The 12,905-nt window shown below is 43.1% G+C and overlaps 1 protein-coding gene across 3 annotated transcripts in view; it reads left to right on the forward strand.

Moving 5' to 3' along the window:
• Positions 1–12,905, forward strand: part of PXN (paxillin) — a 1,651,517-nt gene that overhangs the window by 686,762 nt on the left and 951,850 nt on the right. The gene's annotated exons all lie outside the window — the stretch shown is intronic.

Raw genomic sequence — 12,905 nt, forward strand, 5'->3', positions numbered from 1 at the left:
GTCTGTGTTGGTGATGCAAGCATTAACTAGACTAACAGTGCCAGAATGAGTGATCTATTTCAACAGTGTGGTCTAACTCATAAAATTACACTTCCTTCCAGAGCTGACAAATATATAATAGACGCAGCATCCTTAATTGAATGGTTATATCACAATCAGAACACATTTTTTAGCTGAAATACTAACCAGTACTTAGTGACAATCACCTAAGCTTCTCCATCTGGAATCAAATGAAGCTCATAATAATGCACAGCTACCACAAGGTGTGCAGCTTAAGGGCACGGACCAAGAGTACTTTAATTAAATGTAGTATCAGAACTGCAGTCTTGTAAAAATGCTGCCAAACATTTTCCAAAACAGTAAATTACTTTTCTCTTCTATCCTTCTATCACAAGAATTTGTCAATCTCATGTCTTGCCCCTCTAAATTTTTTCAGTTAAAAAAAAAAAAAAAAAAAAAACCACTAACCATTGAATGACCAGGAGCTAAAGGCAATGATGAATGAAATACAAAGGCTGGACCCACTATAGAAAAACAAAGCTACCAGCTGATGGAAGTATAAGCAGTTGTGGAATAAATGTTTATCCGCTGTCAAGAATGGTAAAATAAACTTCAACGAAGACACCTTATTTTCAAATTCTCCTAAGAAATGTTGACATAGTTTATAGGTACTTAAGAGACTGTATGAGTATCCTGAGAAGATTAGCCTTGCATTCCCATGGTACCTTTGGGCCCTTGTGTTTTTATACGAGTAACCTAGAGGTGGACAGAGCAGGGATATGTTGGGACATTTACTTGTTGCTACTGCCCATGGGGGACGTTGGTGCTAAACCAGGGATGAACTTGCAATGTCCCATGCATTCATCCAAATTACATTTGAATAGAGTAAGAGAAGTACTTTACTTTTTGTGTAGTGGAATATGGTTCCATAGAGGCTGTAGGTGAGGGCTGCCACGGTGGTGCAGCGGTTAGCGTTGTCGCCTCACAGCAAAGAGGTTCTCCGGTTCGATTCTCGGCTGGGGTGCTTTCTGTGTGGAGTCTGCATGTCCTCCCTGTGGTCGCGTGGGTTTCCTCCGGGTGCTATGGTTTCCTCCCACATCCCAAAGACATGCAGTAGGTGGATTGGACACTCTAAATCGGCCCTAGGTGTGAGTGTGTGCCTTCTGTGGAAGGTTGGGCGCCGGGCTGGCAACTCGACACCATAAAAACTCCACTGCCAATCATGAGCGGACAGATGATCTGCTGTGGCGACCCCTAACCGGGAAAAGCCGAAAGAAGAAGAAGAGAGGCTGTATTCTTTGTGTTGCATACCTATTCCCCCAACATTTTCTGTTTGTTACAAAAGAGGTGGAGATCCTTCAGCAGGGTTCCCACTACTATTGGACTTGTGAACAAGTAATAGGTCAGTAAGAACCAGGTCTGTTAAGCCTCTACTCAAGGCACTGACCACCTGTTAGCAACCTGGATTATAATGAGAAGATGGATAAGGCTTTGACAAGGGTTGCATAGTTCCTATGATTTAGGCCCTTGACTGTTTTGTTTTGAGAAAGCATTACTGTCTTTCCAGTTGTAATAAGTGTTTTGACAGATATATACCAGAAGCCGCATTATACTCAATGACAGGGCTGATGAAAGATGAGTTCAGTGGAATGATTTCATCCTTTGACCTCAACACCATACATTTAGATTTAATCTGTGTGATCAGAAAGGACAACTTTATAGTAAGGATATGTGGTGATCAAAGGACAGTTCATTGTATACGATAGTTTTAGATCCCTGATTATGGGTTCAACTTTCTGGGGTGTGTTGTTGATGTAGAGTTACAATGGGAGTCATGCTTGCTGAAGTATACTGTTATACATTTCTTGGCATTTAGTTTTAGTCCCTGGTTTTGACATCAGCTGTTGGGAAAAGCCTTCTTGGTGAATCTTGGTGCCATTTGAAGAGTTAATGATGGCACCAAGTTTACAGTACTCTGCAGATTTGGTCAGCTATAAGCCCTTAGCATATGCTTTGACATCTGAGAAGTAAATGCCGAAGAGGAGTGGCCCCGAGGACTGTACCTTGGAGTACACCACTAGTGACAGGTCTTAGATGACCTAAACCTCTCGACCTATATCCTCATTAATTCCATAATTATCCTTTTATTAGCCTTACAGATGAGGCTGGTCAGGCTTATGGGTCTGTAATTATCTGGGCCTGTTGACATACTACCTTTGTTCAAGGGGTTGACTGTTTCTGTCCTCCAAGTTGGCACATAGCTTGTTTGGAGGCTGATACTGGACAGCCTGTGTAGGGGGTCTGGCAGGTCTTACTGCAGCCTGGCCCGTAAGCAGTCTAGTATGTTATTCAGCCTCATAGTGGTAGTGATTTTGGCCTTGGATAGTGCCTTGAAGGATGACTTCTTTGGAGATTTGAGGGGAAATGTAGATATGGGTATGTGGTATGGGAATATGGGGAGTTAAAAGTTTGCTCTAAACTTGTCTGTCAGTAGATTGGCTACGTCCTGTCTGTCCAAGTATTTGATGTCACTTGCTTTTAGTTTAGCAAAGTGCTGAAAATTTCTGAGGTTTCTAACATAGTTAAAATCTTATAGGTTTACTGATTCATAGGAGATTACTAGGCTAATGACCCCAGAGAGGGTTTTTTAAGCTTAGCCATGCTTCTGACGTATATCTGACAAGTTTTGATACCCTAGTGTAATTTTAAAGGGTTTATCTAGGCTTGGGCATGGGTAGTCAAGCATTTACAGTCTGCCTCTGCCTACTGGTGACATAGATGCCAGACCAGGGGCAGACTTTCAATTCTTTGTCTACTGGCTTTGTGGTTATCCTTCACCTGGGTGGCTATTTTTACCTTGTATCTAGGTTTGGGTGATTTAATCAGAGTCTGGAGTTCCCTGTTAGGTTTAGCAAAAATGTTTTTGGCATCATGAGAGTTGAACTTACTTTTGCATGCAGTAATACATTTTTTTCTATTTTTATAGAGGCTGTTTTTATTTGGATTCTACCATAGGTGTTTATTTTTAAGTTTGGCATTGTATTTACTTTCAAGTGGGACAGCTGCATCTATGCAGCTGTTTACGTGTGCTTAGAATTCGGTAGTAAAGAAGTCTGCATAAGCAGTGGGATCATCAAGTTGGAAGGAGATTTTGAATTTAGCCAGGTCATCACTCAGTTTTAGTAGATTATCCTTAGCATAATCTCTGAATAACCACAGAACTAGTAATCCACTGGTGCTGGAATATAAAAAAATTCAATAACCAAGAAAAACACCCAGATGTTAAGACTCAACGACCAAGAATGGAGAAAAGTACTTTTAATAACCAGATTAAAATCCACAAAAAGAAAATGGTAATACAAGGTTAAGCACTTTCGTCGAGACTTCTTCAGAACCATTGAACAACCTTATGCAGCCATTCAGCAAGTAAAAGAATGTAGTGTTAGTACACACCTCCAAAAACTACCATTGAGGCAAATGAAGCTAATAGTTTGAACCAATAAAAAAACATTTAGCAGAACCAATTGAAGTAACTCAGAGAAAACTAAACCAGTCTACTAAAAACTATGATATGTTAATGGGTTTTGTTGGTAGCAAGTTGGATGGTGAATAGTTCAGGTAATTATCTTGTCTAGCAAGTATAGATGTGAAATGTTTTTTTTTTTTTTTATTATTGTAAATGGACTCCTTACACCAAATACCATAATCATTCCAGATCCTTCTCAACATTTTCCAGCTAAAACCACATAGAACTTGTTAAACCATTTTTTCTTTTCAAAAAGCTGTTCCTACTATGCTTAACCTGTTTCATTTTACCTCAGGCATTTTTGACCTATTTGCTCTACAGAAGTTAATAAACGGAGTCATCATCTTCACAGTGGGGGGGCTCTTCTGGAGATTTAAGGACGTTGGATCAGCCAGTCTGGGTGAATTACCACTGAAATTCCTAACACTTGCTGCCAGTCACTCTCTTTATCTCTCACCATACACGAGCAAAACTTTCACAGAATGTGTTGTGCCTGGCTTATGGAAAGCAAGACATATAAAGAGGGTGTATCCATCAAACCTTTTAATTGTAGACAAATAGATGTCCTAAATTTACTGTAGTAAACACTAGAGTAAGTCATTTATCAGCAGCTAACGTGTTACACTAAGGCTCACAATGTACTCAGCATTTCTCCACATGACTTTCATAAAGGTTACTGTTAACACAGTTTTGCTGATTTCTCACCAGCTTAAGTAGGGGAAGTAGTTGCAGGACTGTTTAGATCTTTTCAAAGCATTTAATAACAGGTTATTTAGGCCTAATGTATAGATGAGCATGTTAAGCTTCCACTTCCCAGCTCTTAAATGATTCGATAGTTATTTGTCAAGTAGAAAATGTTGTTTATGGTAGGGACAAGAACTATTCATGAACTTCACAGCATTTATTATAACTGTAATTGCCTTAATATTGCTACAACTCAAGTGCTCTAGGTTGCACTGTATCTGAAGTGTTTGTGTTTTAGCTGCTTTTCTGTATATATAGACTTCTCTGTTTCTTTAACTAAATAAGCTCTGCAAAGTTGTTTTACTGCATTCCTGCCTGTATTTCTGAGTTTTTTGCACTTTTAAAGTTTGTTTTTGCTTAGTTTAACTGGTAGGCTACACACTCAAGTGCGCTAGCCGAATTAAAGCATTTACTGTGTTTCTGTACCTAATTTCTGCTACTTTGTAATAAAAAAAAAAAATCCTTGTTTCCCGCCTTTACTGAACTAGAATAGTCCAGTCTTCAGGTATTGCTAATCTCTGGGCTGTGTCATAGTTACTGTGTTGCCCATATCCTTATTTGGATAGGAGGAAGCTTCTTTGTTCACCAGTGAGAGTGGGGAGCTCTGAGCAGCCTATCTGTCCCTTGAGGAGTGGTTCCAGCCCAGTGACTTGTAGCTTATTGGCCGTTTTGGGCCATTTCCTATCTCTTTCTAACCCCCTGCTTTAAAGCCAGCTTTAGCATGCTTTTGCGCTTGTAATTTAAAGTTTGTCCTGTTTGTTGCATTTACCTGTTGAGGCTACTCACTCAAGTGTGCTAGCCTGTGTTACATATTTATTGCATTTTCCTGCTGTTTGTTGCAAAAAAGAAAAAAGAAAAAAAATTATCCTAGTTTCCCGTCTTTCCTGACCTAGAGTAGTCCAAATACAGGCTTTGCTGTATTCTGGACTTTAGGAAAGTTCCTGTGTTGCCCATTTCCTTTCTTGGATAAAGGGAGGCTTCTTTGTTCACCAGTGGCAGTGGGGAGCTTAGAGCAGCCTATCTATCCCAGGAGGAGTGTTCCCAGCACAAGAATCTGATAGTCTATTGGCCATTTTGGGCCAATTTCTAGCTCTTTCAAGTCCCCCTGTATAAAACCCGCTTTGGCGTGGTTTCTGCGCTTGTTACTACTCAGCCAAGCTCATCGTGGTCCTGCAGAGTGGTGCTAGCAGCAGAGAGGCTAAAAGAGCGACTGCTAACCTGATAAAAGTGTTTTTTTTTCCTGCTACTACCTGGACGACTGTCCAATCTAGCTAAACTGCAAGTATTTCTGCTTCTTGAACTGTTTTAAACTATTTAAAGTTGTTTTTGCACCTGCACTTTTAAAGTTTGTCCTGTTTGTTGCATTTATCTGTTGAGGCTACACACTCAAGTGCGCTAGCCTGTGTTACATATTTATTGCATTTTCCTGCTGTTTGTTGCAAAAAAGAAAAAAAAACAAAAAAATTATCCTCGTTTCCCGTCTTTCCTGACCTAGAGTAGTCCAAATACAGGCTTTGCTGTATTCTGGACTTTTGGAAAGTTCCTGTGTTGCCCATTTCCTTTCTTGGATAAAGGGAGGCTTCTTTGTTCACCAGTGGCAGTGGGGAGCTTAGAGCAGCCTATCTATCCCTGGAGGAGTGTTCCCAGAACAAGAATCTGATAGTCTATTGGCCGTTTTGGGCCAATTTCTAGCTCTTTCAAGTCCCCCTGTATAAAACCCGCTTTGGCGTGGCTTTGTGCGATTTTGCGCATAGCGCACCATCGGGCAGCTCCGCTTAATTGGGTTTAAACCATTCTCGGCTCCACAAAGTCTGCTCTTCACTTTTTCCCTTAGAACTGATCTAGTTCTCATAATAAACACCCTATTCCTACTCTAAAGCCTGGCACTTGCTCACTAAAGCGATTATATAAGTCAGCACTAAATAATTAAAAGCACTACATACACCCTCACAAACTCCCGTTGAGTACCTTGTTCCCCATTGGCCCTTTTTTAAATTATAAAGGAATTCCCAATACTATTCTAGCATGTCCAAAGGTCAGTTGTCAATCTCCTCTCCGGTCCAGCTGGTGAATCTGGGAATCTTGAGGCAATGTTACAACTGCCTCATGAACACAGACAACCCTCTCCTCCTCCCAACAAATTCCAACAACACATGTGAGAGATGCAACCATATAGCCAAACTGGAGGCTAAGCTCTCTCAACTCAGTACTGGTGTAACCAGTCAGGAGGAAAAGGAAACCACACTCACTACAATTCCAGTCTCACATAGACCTACCACGACAGCAAACCAAACACATAAACACACAAAAACATACTCAGAGGCTCTAAATAAAAAATCTGCCTAAGCAGCAAAGACCTCCAAAGCAGACACCCAAGCAACCGCTACCCCAAAACAAAACACGTGCAACACATAGCTCACAAAACCAGTGTGCCGAACAGTTAGAGCCCTTAAGGCTAAACAACACACCTGATACACTTGTAATAGGTGACTCTATCATCAGGCACACTGACGTCCCACTCACCAGGCTGAACAAGGAGAAGGTCACGGTGAGCTGCCTGTCGGGCGCTAGGATCCACCACATAACATAAGCACTCGGGTCACTCCAAGGCAAGTACAAATATGACTCCGTCATTGTCCATGCTGGTGTGAATGACCTGAGACGTACCTCCCTGAACTACATGAAACGAGACATAGAGGAGCTCTCTGAGCATGTAGCCCAGGCCGGTATGACCCTGACCTTGAGTAGCATCTTACCGTCACCAAGAATGATGCCACAATATGAAGACAAGATGATCAATTTCAACAATTGGCTTAAGTATTGGTGTCATTCAAAGGGGATCCAATGCCTGTCAGCCTGGGATGACATGCTCGACAAGCCACGATGCTTCGCTAGGGACGGCTTGCACCTGTCACCCCTGGGCTTTCGGATATTGGCAAAGGCTCTTGCCACCCCCATAGTGCCTTTTTTAGGCAAGGCTCAAAAGGCAAACCCACCTCCATAGGTATCACAAGGGATAAGAAACTAAGAGTAATGCTACTCAATGCCAGAAGTCTAAACCTCAAGATGCACGCACTCGAAACTCTCCTTAGCATGGAGAACATCGATATCTGTGCAGTAACAGAAACCTGGTTCAAGGCTCCCGAGAGCACACCCCAGCACTACCAGGTTATACCTCATACCATGCTTTTTGGCCCCAAAACTTGGACCGAACCACAAAAGGAGGGGGAGTATCAATATTCGTCAAAGATACCCACACCTCCAGGTTGGTGGCACAGCACGAAGCATTAGAGACTATCCATGTGCAACTAACAGTGGGTAAAACTGCCTTCCAGTTTATAGCCTGCTACAGACCACCCTCCCAAACCCAGGAACCCCACTCGGCCTTCCTGAGAACACTGGAAAATATGAAGGTCTCTCCAAACACCATTATATTGGGCGACTTCAACTACCCAAACATAGACTGGGAGCATTACTCTAGCTCCAACACCCTAGCCCAAAGGTTCCTAGAATTTATAAACTCATATGCTATGGAACAACTTGTTACCACTCCTACAAGAAGGGAAAACATACTGGACCTGATCATCACCAACATGGGGGCTCTATGCTCCAGACCAGACCTGAAGTGTATCCCTTACTGGTAAGATCAGACCATAAACTATTCTCACTGGATATTCACATCCCGACCCCATCCCCTGCCCAGAAAACCACAGTGAAAAACTTCTTTAAAGCAAATTTCACACTCCTCAAAACCGAGGTGGAATCCTTCAAAGCCCCCGGGCCTGTGGAGGCCCAGACCACAGAATCCTTTATAAATGCATTCTATGAACACCTTCAGGAATGCATGGATCATGCAATCCCAAATAAAACCAAGACCCAATCCTCCAAAGGCAGGCGTCCTGTCTGGTGGACCCCAGCCATAAACAAACTATACAATAGAAGGAGGAAGCTACTACATGATAGAGCAAAATCCCAAAAAGGGAAGGCATCTCTGATCAGTATTAGCAAAAAACTACGGGCACTCATAAAATCGTCTAAGGCCAGCTTTAAGAGAAAAATTGCACAGGACACTAAGGATAATCACAAGGCTTTCTTTAGTTATGTTAGGAACCTGGGTGGGAATTTTCGCATATGCTCAGAATTAGTCCAAAATGACAAAAAATACACCGAACCCACAGACATCACCAACATCCTAGCTGACAGGTTCAGCGCAAACTTCTCCCCCTCTCCCCACCAAAAGGGCAAATATCTATCCTTGCAGAGTGCTGCCCCCCCTAACATCTCAGATGCTCAGGTAAGAGCCGCCCTCTCCAAAGCAAAAAAACACAGCATCAATGGGACCAGACGGTGTCCCGGGCTGCGTCCTACATGAACTCCAAGAAGAGCTAAACCCAAACATAAAACTAATGTTCAATCTCAGCCTTACTACAGGATATGTACCCAAAGAGTGGCGTACAGCAACAGTGGTCCCTCTCCACAAAGGTGCTGCCTCAACGGATCCTGGAAACTATCGCTCCATAAGCCTGACTAGCTTGGTCTGCAAAGCTATGGAAAGGATCATCATGGACCTCATAAATAAAGATATTGGGGACCTACAGACACTGGATCCTACCCAGTTCGGCTTTAAGGGCAGATCCTGCCTCTTAAACCTGGTCGATTTCTTTGAAACAGTCACCACGGCCATTGACTAGGGAAAGGTGGTCCACACAGCCTACCTGGACCTCGCAAAAGCCTTTGATACAATACCCCACTCGGGCATTATAGATAAGCTCACCAGCTTAAATATAAACCCCTATGTCACTAGATAGGTTGCAAACTGGCTCAAGGACAGAACCCACATGGTTAGAATTGCTGGAGCCATGTCAGACTCCAAACCAGTTGCAAGTGGCATCCCACAAGGCTCAGTCCTGGGACCTCTCTTGTTCGGTATATATTTCTCGGAGGTACAGGCCAACACGGAAGGACTGTGGCTGACCAAGTTCGCAGATGACTGCAAACTAGGCGCCATAATTGACTCTCCAGCCGACACAAGCATCCTACAAAAGGGCCTCCTAGAAACAGACAACTGGTGCCAGAGCCATGGCCTCAAGCTAAACGCCAAAAAGTGTATAGTCATCCCCTTTGGCAAAAACAAAGTGCCCACAAATTACCACATAGGTGGTAATCCATTAAGTACGGAAGAAGTAATTAGAGACCTGGGGACCCAAGTTGATAGCAGTCTCTCATTTGACAACCACGTGGCCAAAGTGGTTAGAAAAACATTTTATATAGCCCACCTAATCATGAAGGGATTCACATCTAGATCAGGGGAGGTCATCGTGCCTCTTTACTCATCCCTCATCAGGCCCATAATCGAGTACAATGCCCCTTTTGGGATGTACCTTACCAGACACCTGCAGCAACTGGAAAGACCCCAAAAGTACCTCACCAAGAGGATCAAAGGGCTCAAACAGATGCCATATGCTGCCCGGTTAAAGAAACTCCAGCTCTACTCAGTGGCATACCGCCTGCTCAGAGGCGATCTGTGCCTGGCGTATAAAGCCATGTCCAACCCAGAATTAATGGACATGCTGCACCTCAGAAAATCCAAATCCCATCGAGCTACGCACTCGAGAGACTTGAACCTCAGCACTGAAATAAATAGGACATGCTGGAGGGACAGATTCATAACCCAGAGTCTCCTTTCACTCTGGAATAAAATCCCAGTCCAGGTTAGGCAGAGTCCCTCATTGACTCTCTTCAAGAGGAATCTTGATGAGTGGATGGGAGATCGTAGGTTTACCCCGGGTATCACTTCTGTGTCACTGTTAGACAGAAGCACAGTATACTAACTTCGAAAAAGGGCATAGCAAAATTCATTTAAAATGGGTGGCGAAAGCCAAACACACTCTGGCTAGGCTTATAAATGCCCTAGGGCAGGTAGCCTAGTATGAACCTATGAAACCTATAAGGGTGTTCGTTCCCCAGTGCTTTGTTTTGTTTTAGGGTCCCTACTACTATAACGTTTGTCAAATCTTGTGACAATGTATTGCAGTGAACTAAAAGTCTTCCATTATTCAGAGGAGACACTATTACTGAATTTAGATAACCATACTAAAGCCAAAGCTGAACTAGAATCAGGCTTCCCAAAAGTTAGGACAATGACGTCTACTCAGTAGCTCATACTGAGTACCTCAGAAAGGAATGCTGTACTGTTTAGTACAAAAAAAGGCAAAATTCCCATCCGTCAATACAAAAAAAAAATCAAGATGGCATTAGGTAGGACCACCCCTTTCTTCACCAAAGCCAGGTACCTAAGTACCTATTCTGAATGATGTACCTGATTTAAAAGAGGAAATACATGCACCGTTAAAAAAAAATTCAGTATTACACTAGGAATATTATACAGGCTAAGATAAAACATGTCACTACCCTTGTACATAGCATTCTGTTCTATATCAGCTATATACAGTTATAAAATATTCTGGTTACCTCTCTGTACAGTTAATTATTTGAATCTGTGGTTCTTATAGCCTTTATAAAACTAATGTCTGTAATCATTGATGTTCTGTAGTCCTATCTCGCCTTCATTCTTTCATATGGGTTTGGAGCCGATCCTGTGCTCCGACTCTGCCTTTTTGCAAGGTCAAAGTCTTCTAGTTGGCTCGTGGCTAGGTAGGTATCCCATGGTGCATCAGTACAATCCCCAGATATCATTTGCCGCGTTGACGAGTTCGGATGTGCTTCTTCTTGGCCGTGGCTTAAGTCTAACACATTTTGCTAAATTATTTTGCTATTTTGTGCGATTTTCAGTTTTAGATTTATATAACATTTAAGAGTGTCATTTCCTATAGTTTAGCCATTTACAGTATATTTTTTTCTTGTTTAGATAATTATTGTTGAGAACTGGTTGGCCGTTGGCCTTGTTGTTCTCATTGGTGCCAGTTAGTTTCTTTCTGGGTGTTTTGCCCTTAGTGTTTTTTTCTCTAGTAGTTCAGATAATATTTAGTGTCCTAGGCGCAATTGCACTTAATTTAACTTGTGTGTTTAGTACTCTGTACAGCGTAGCTATTTAGTGTTCTCAGTGTGCTGTGTTGTTAGCTTTAGCTATTTTTTTGCGGAGTAGTCCGCATATTTTTTTGCCTTATTTGCCTTAGCTGATCAGGGTTTCTGACTTTTCAACCCTTATCTCTTATAAGGCTTAGTTATTATATAAAGACTCTTTCTGCTGTGTGTGTGTGAGTTACTTAATTTGTTATTTCTGACCTCTATCCACTTCTAGGTCCATTTTAGTTAGAGGACCTAGGTTTCGCCCTTCTCTTTCTACCCAGGGCTAGGCCCGTTTGAGTTAGAGGGCCTAGTCCTCGTGGTTGTGTGATTGCTGGTGCATTAAGGGCTAGGCCCGTGTAAGTTAGAGGACCTAGTCCTCTCTCTGTGTGTTTGAATGTGTCTCTTTGGCTTCATCTTCAGTGAGATGTCTAAGGAGGTTAAAGATCATAAACCCTCTGAATTTAAAAAGTGTGTGAAATGCTCACAGAGGATGTCCATTACCGATGGCCACAGTATCTGTGTGTACTGTCTCGGGGCCATCCATTTACAAGAAACATGTCTATTTTGTCACTCATTTAGTGCCAGGGTATTGCAAGACAGAAAGAATAAACTGATACTAAAAGATCTCCTTAAGCCCTCTTTTGAGGAAGACCTGGCCAGCTCGTCTTCCTCTTCTAAATCGCATGGTTCCAAGAAAGACAAGTCAAAACCTTCTAAGAGGCATTCCCCGACACCGGCTGATGCATCAGAACTACCTCCCAAAATTTCCAAACCTGACAAGTCTTCCTCCTCCTCCTCAGCTCCATTGAGTTCGTAACCAATAAAGGATACTGCTACTATGGCTACAGTGTTGACACCAAACAGTTCGAAGCTGACCACTGATAGCAGACATCGGAGCCAGTCTACAGATCCTTTGCCGGTATCCTCTACACTAAGGTTCCCTATACTACAGAGGTCTAGATCTCCCACACTGTCTTCCAGATCTTCCAGGAGCTTATTGGAAGAAGATGTGGAGAGAGTAGTGCTGAGACTCCTGAAGTCATCTGCCTTACCGAAAATGCTGTTGCTCCGACCCAGTCGGTTCCCAAGTCACTTGAGTCCATTATCCCTTCTGTGATTCCTCCTCCGAGCCGTGCTGGGCTTTTGGAGCCAGATTGCTCTGTAGCACTGGTGGAACCCTTGTTTCCAGCTCCCCCTGAGGTTGTCTCAGAGCCGAGTTCTGCTCCAACACCTTCTGTGCCATCCGTGGTGTCTAGGAGCCGAAGCTCCCCAGTCGGCCCCAACAAGGACGCCTGGAACCGGACCTCCAGTTCCAAGCCTTCCTCTGGGTGCGTCGGCTAGGGTGAGCTCAGACCCTACATCTGTCTTGGAGCCGATGGACCACAAAACCAGGGAGGCCATGATTCGTTTTGGTGCTGGCCCTACCAGCGCTCCTGATGTGTGGCCTGACTGTGCTTCTCTGGAGCCGGTCAGGGATCGCATTTCTTTGTATCCGGAAGCCTGGCTAAGTATCACTCGAGACAGATGGGTACAAAAAATTATCACTAGAGGTTACTCCATACCCCTTTCTCTTCCACCTCATATCCCCAAGAGGATCCCGGATGTT

The sequence above is a fragment of the Protopterus annectens genome, chromosome 4.part0, assembly GCF_019279795.1.
Source record: "Protopterus annectens isolate FY-2018-M chromosome 4.part0, PAN1.0, whole genome shotgun sequence".
NCBI lineage: Eukaryota > Metazoa > Chordata > Ceratodontiformes > Protopteridae > Protopterus > Protopterus annectens.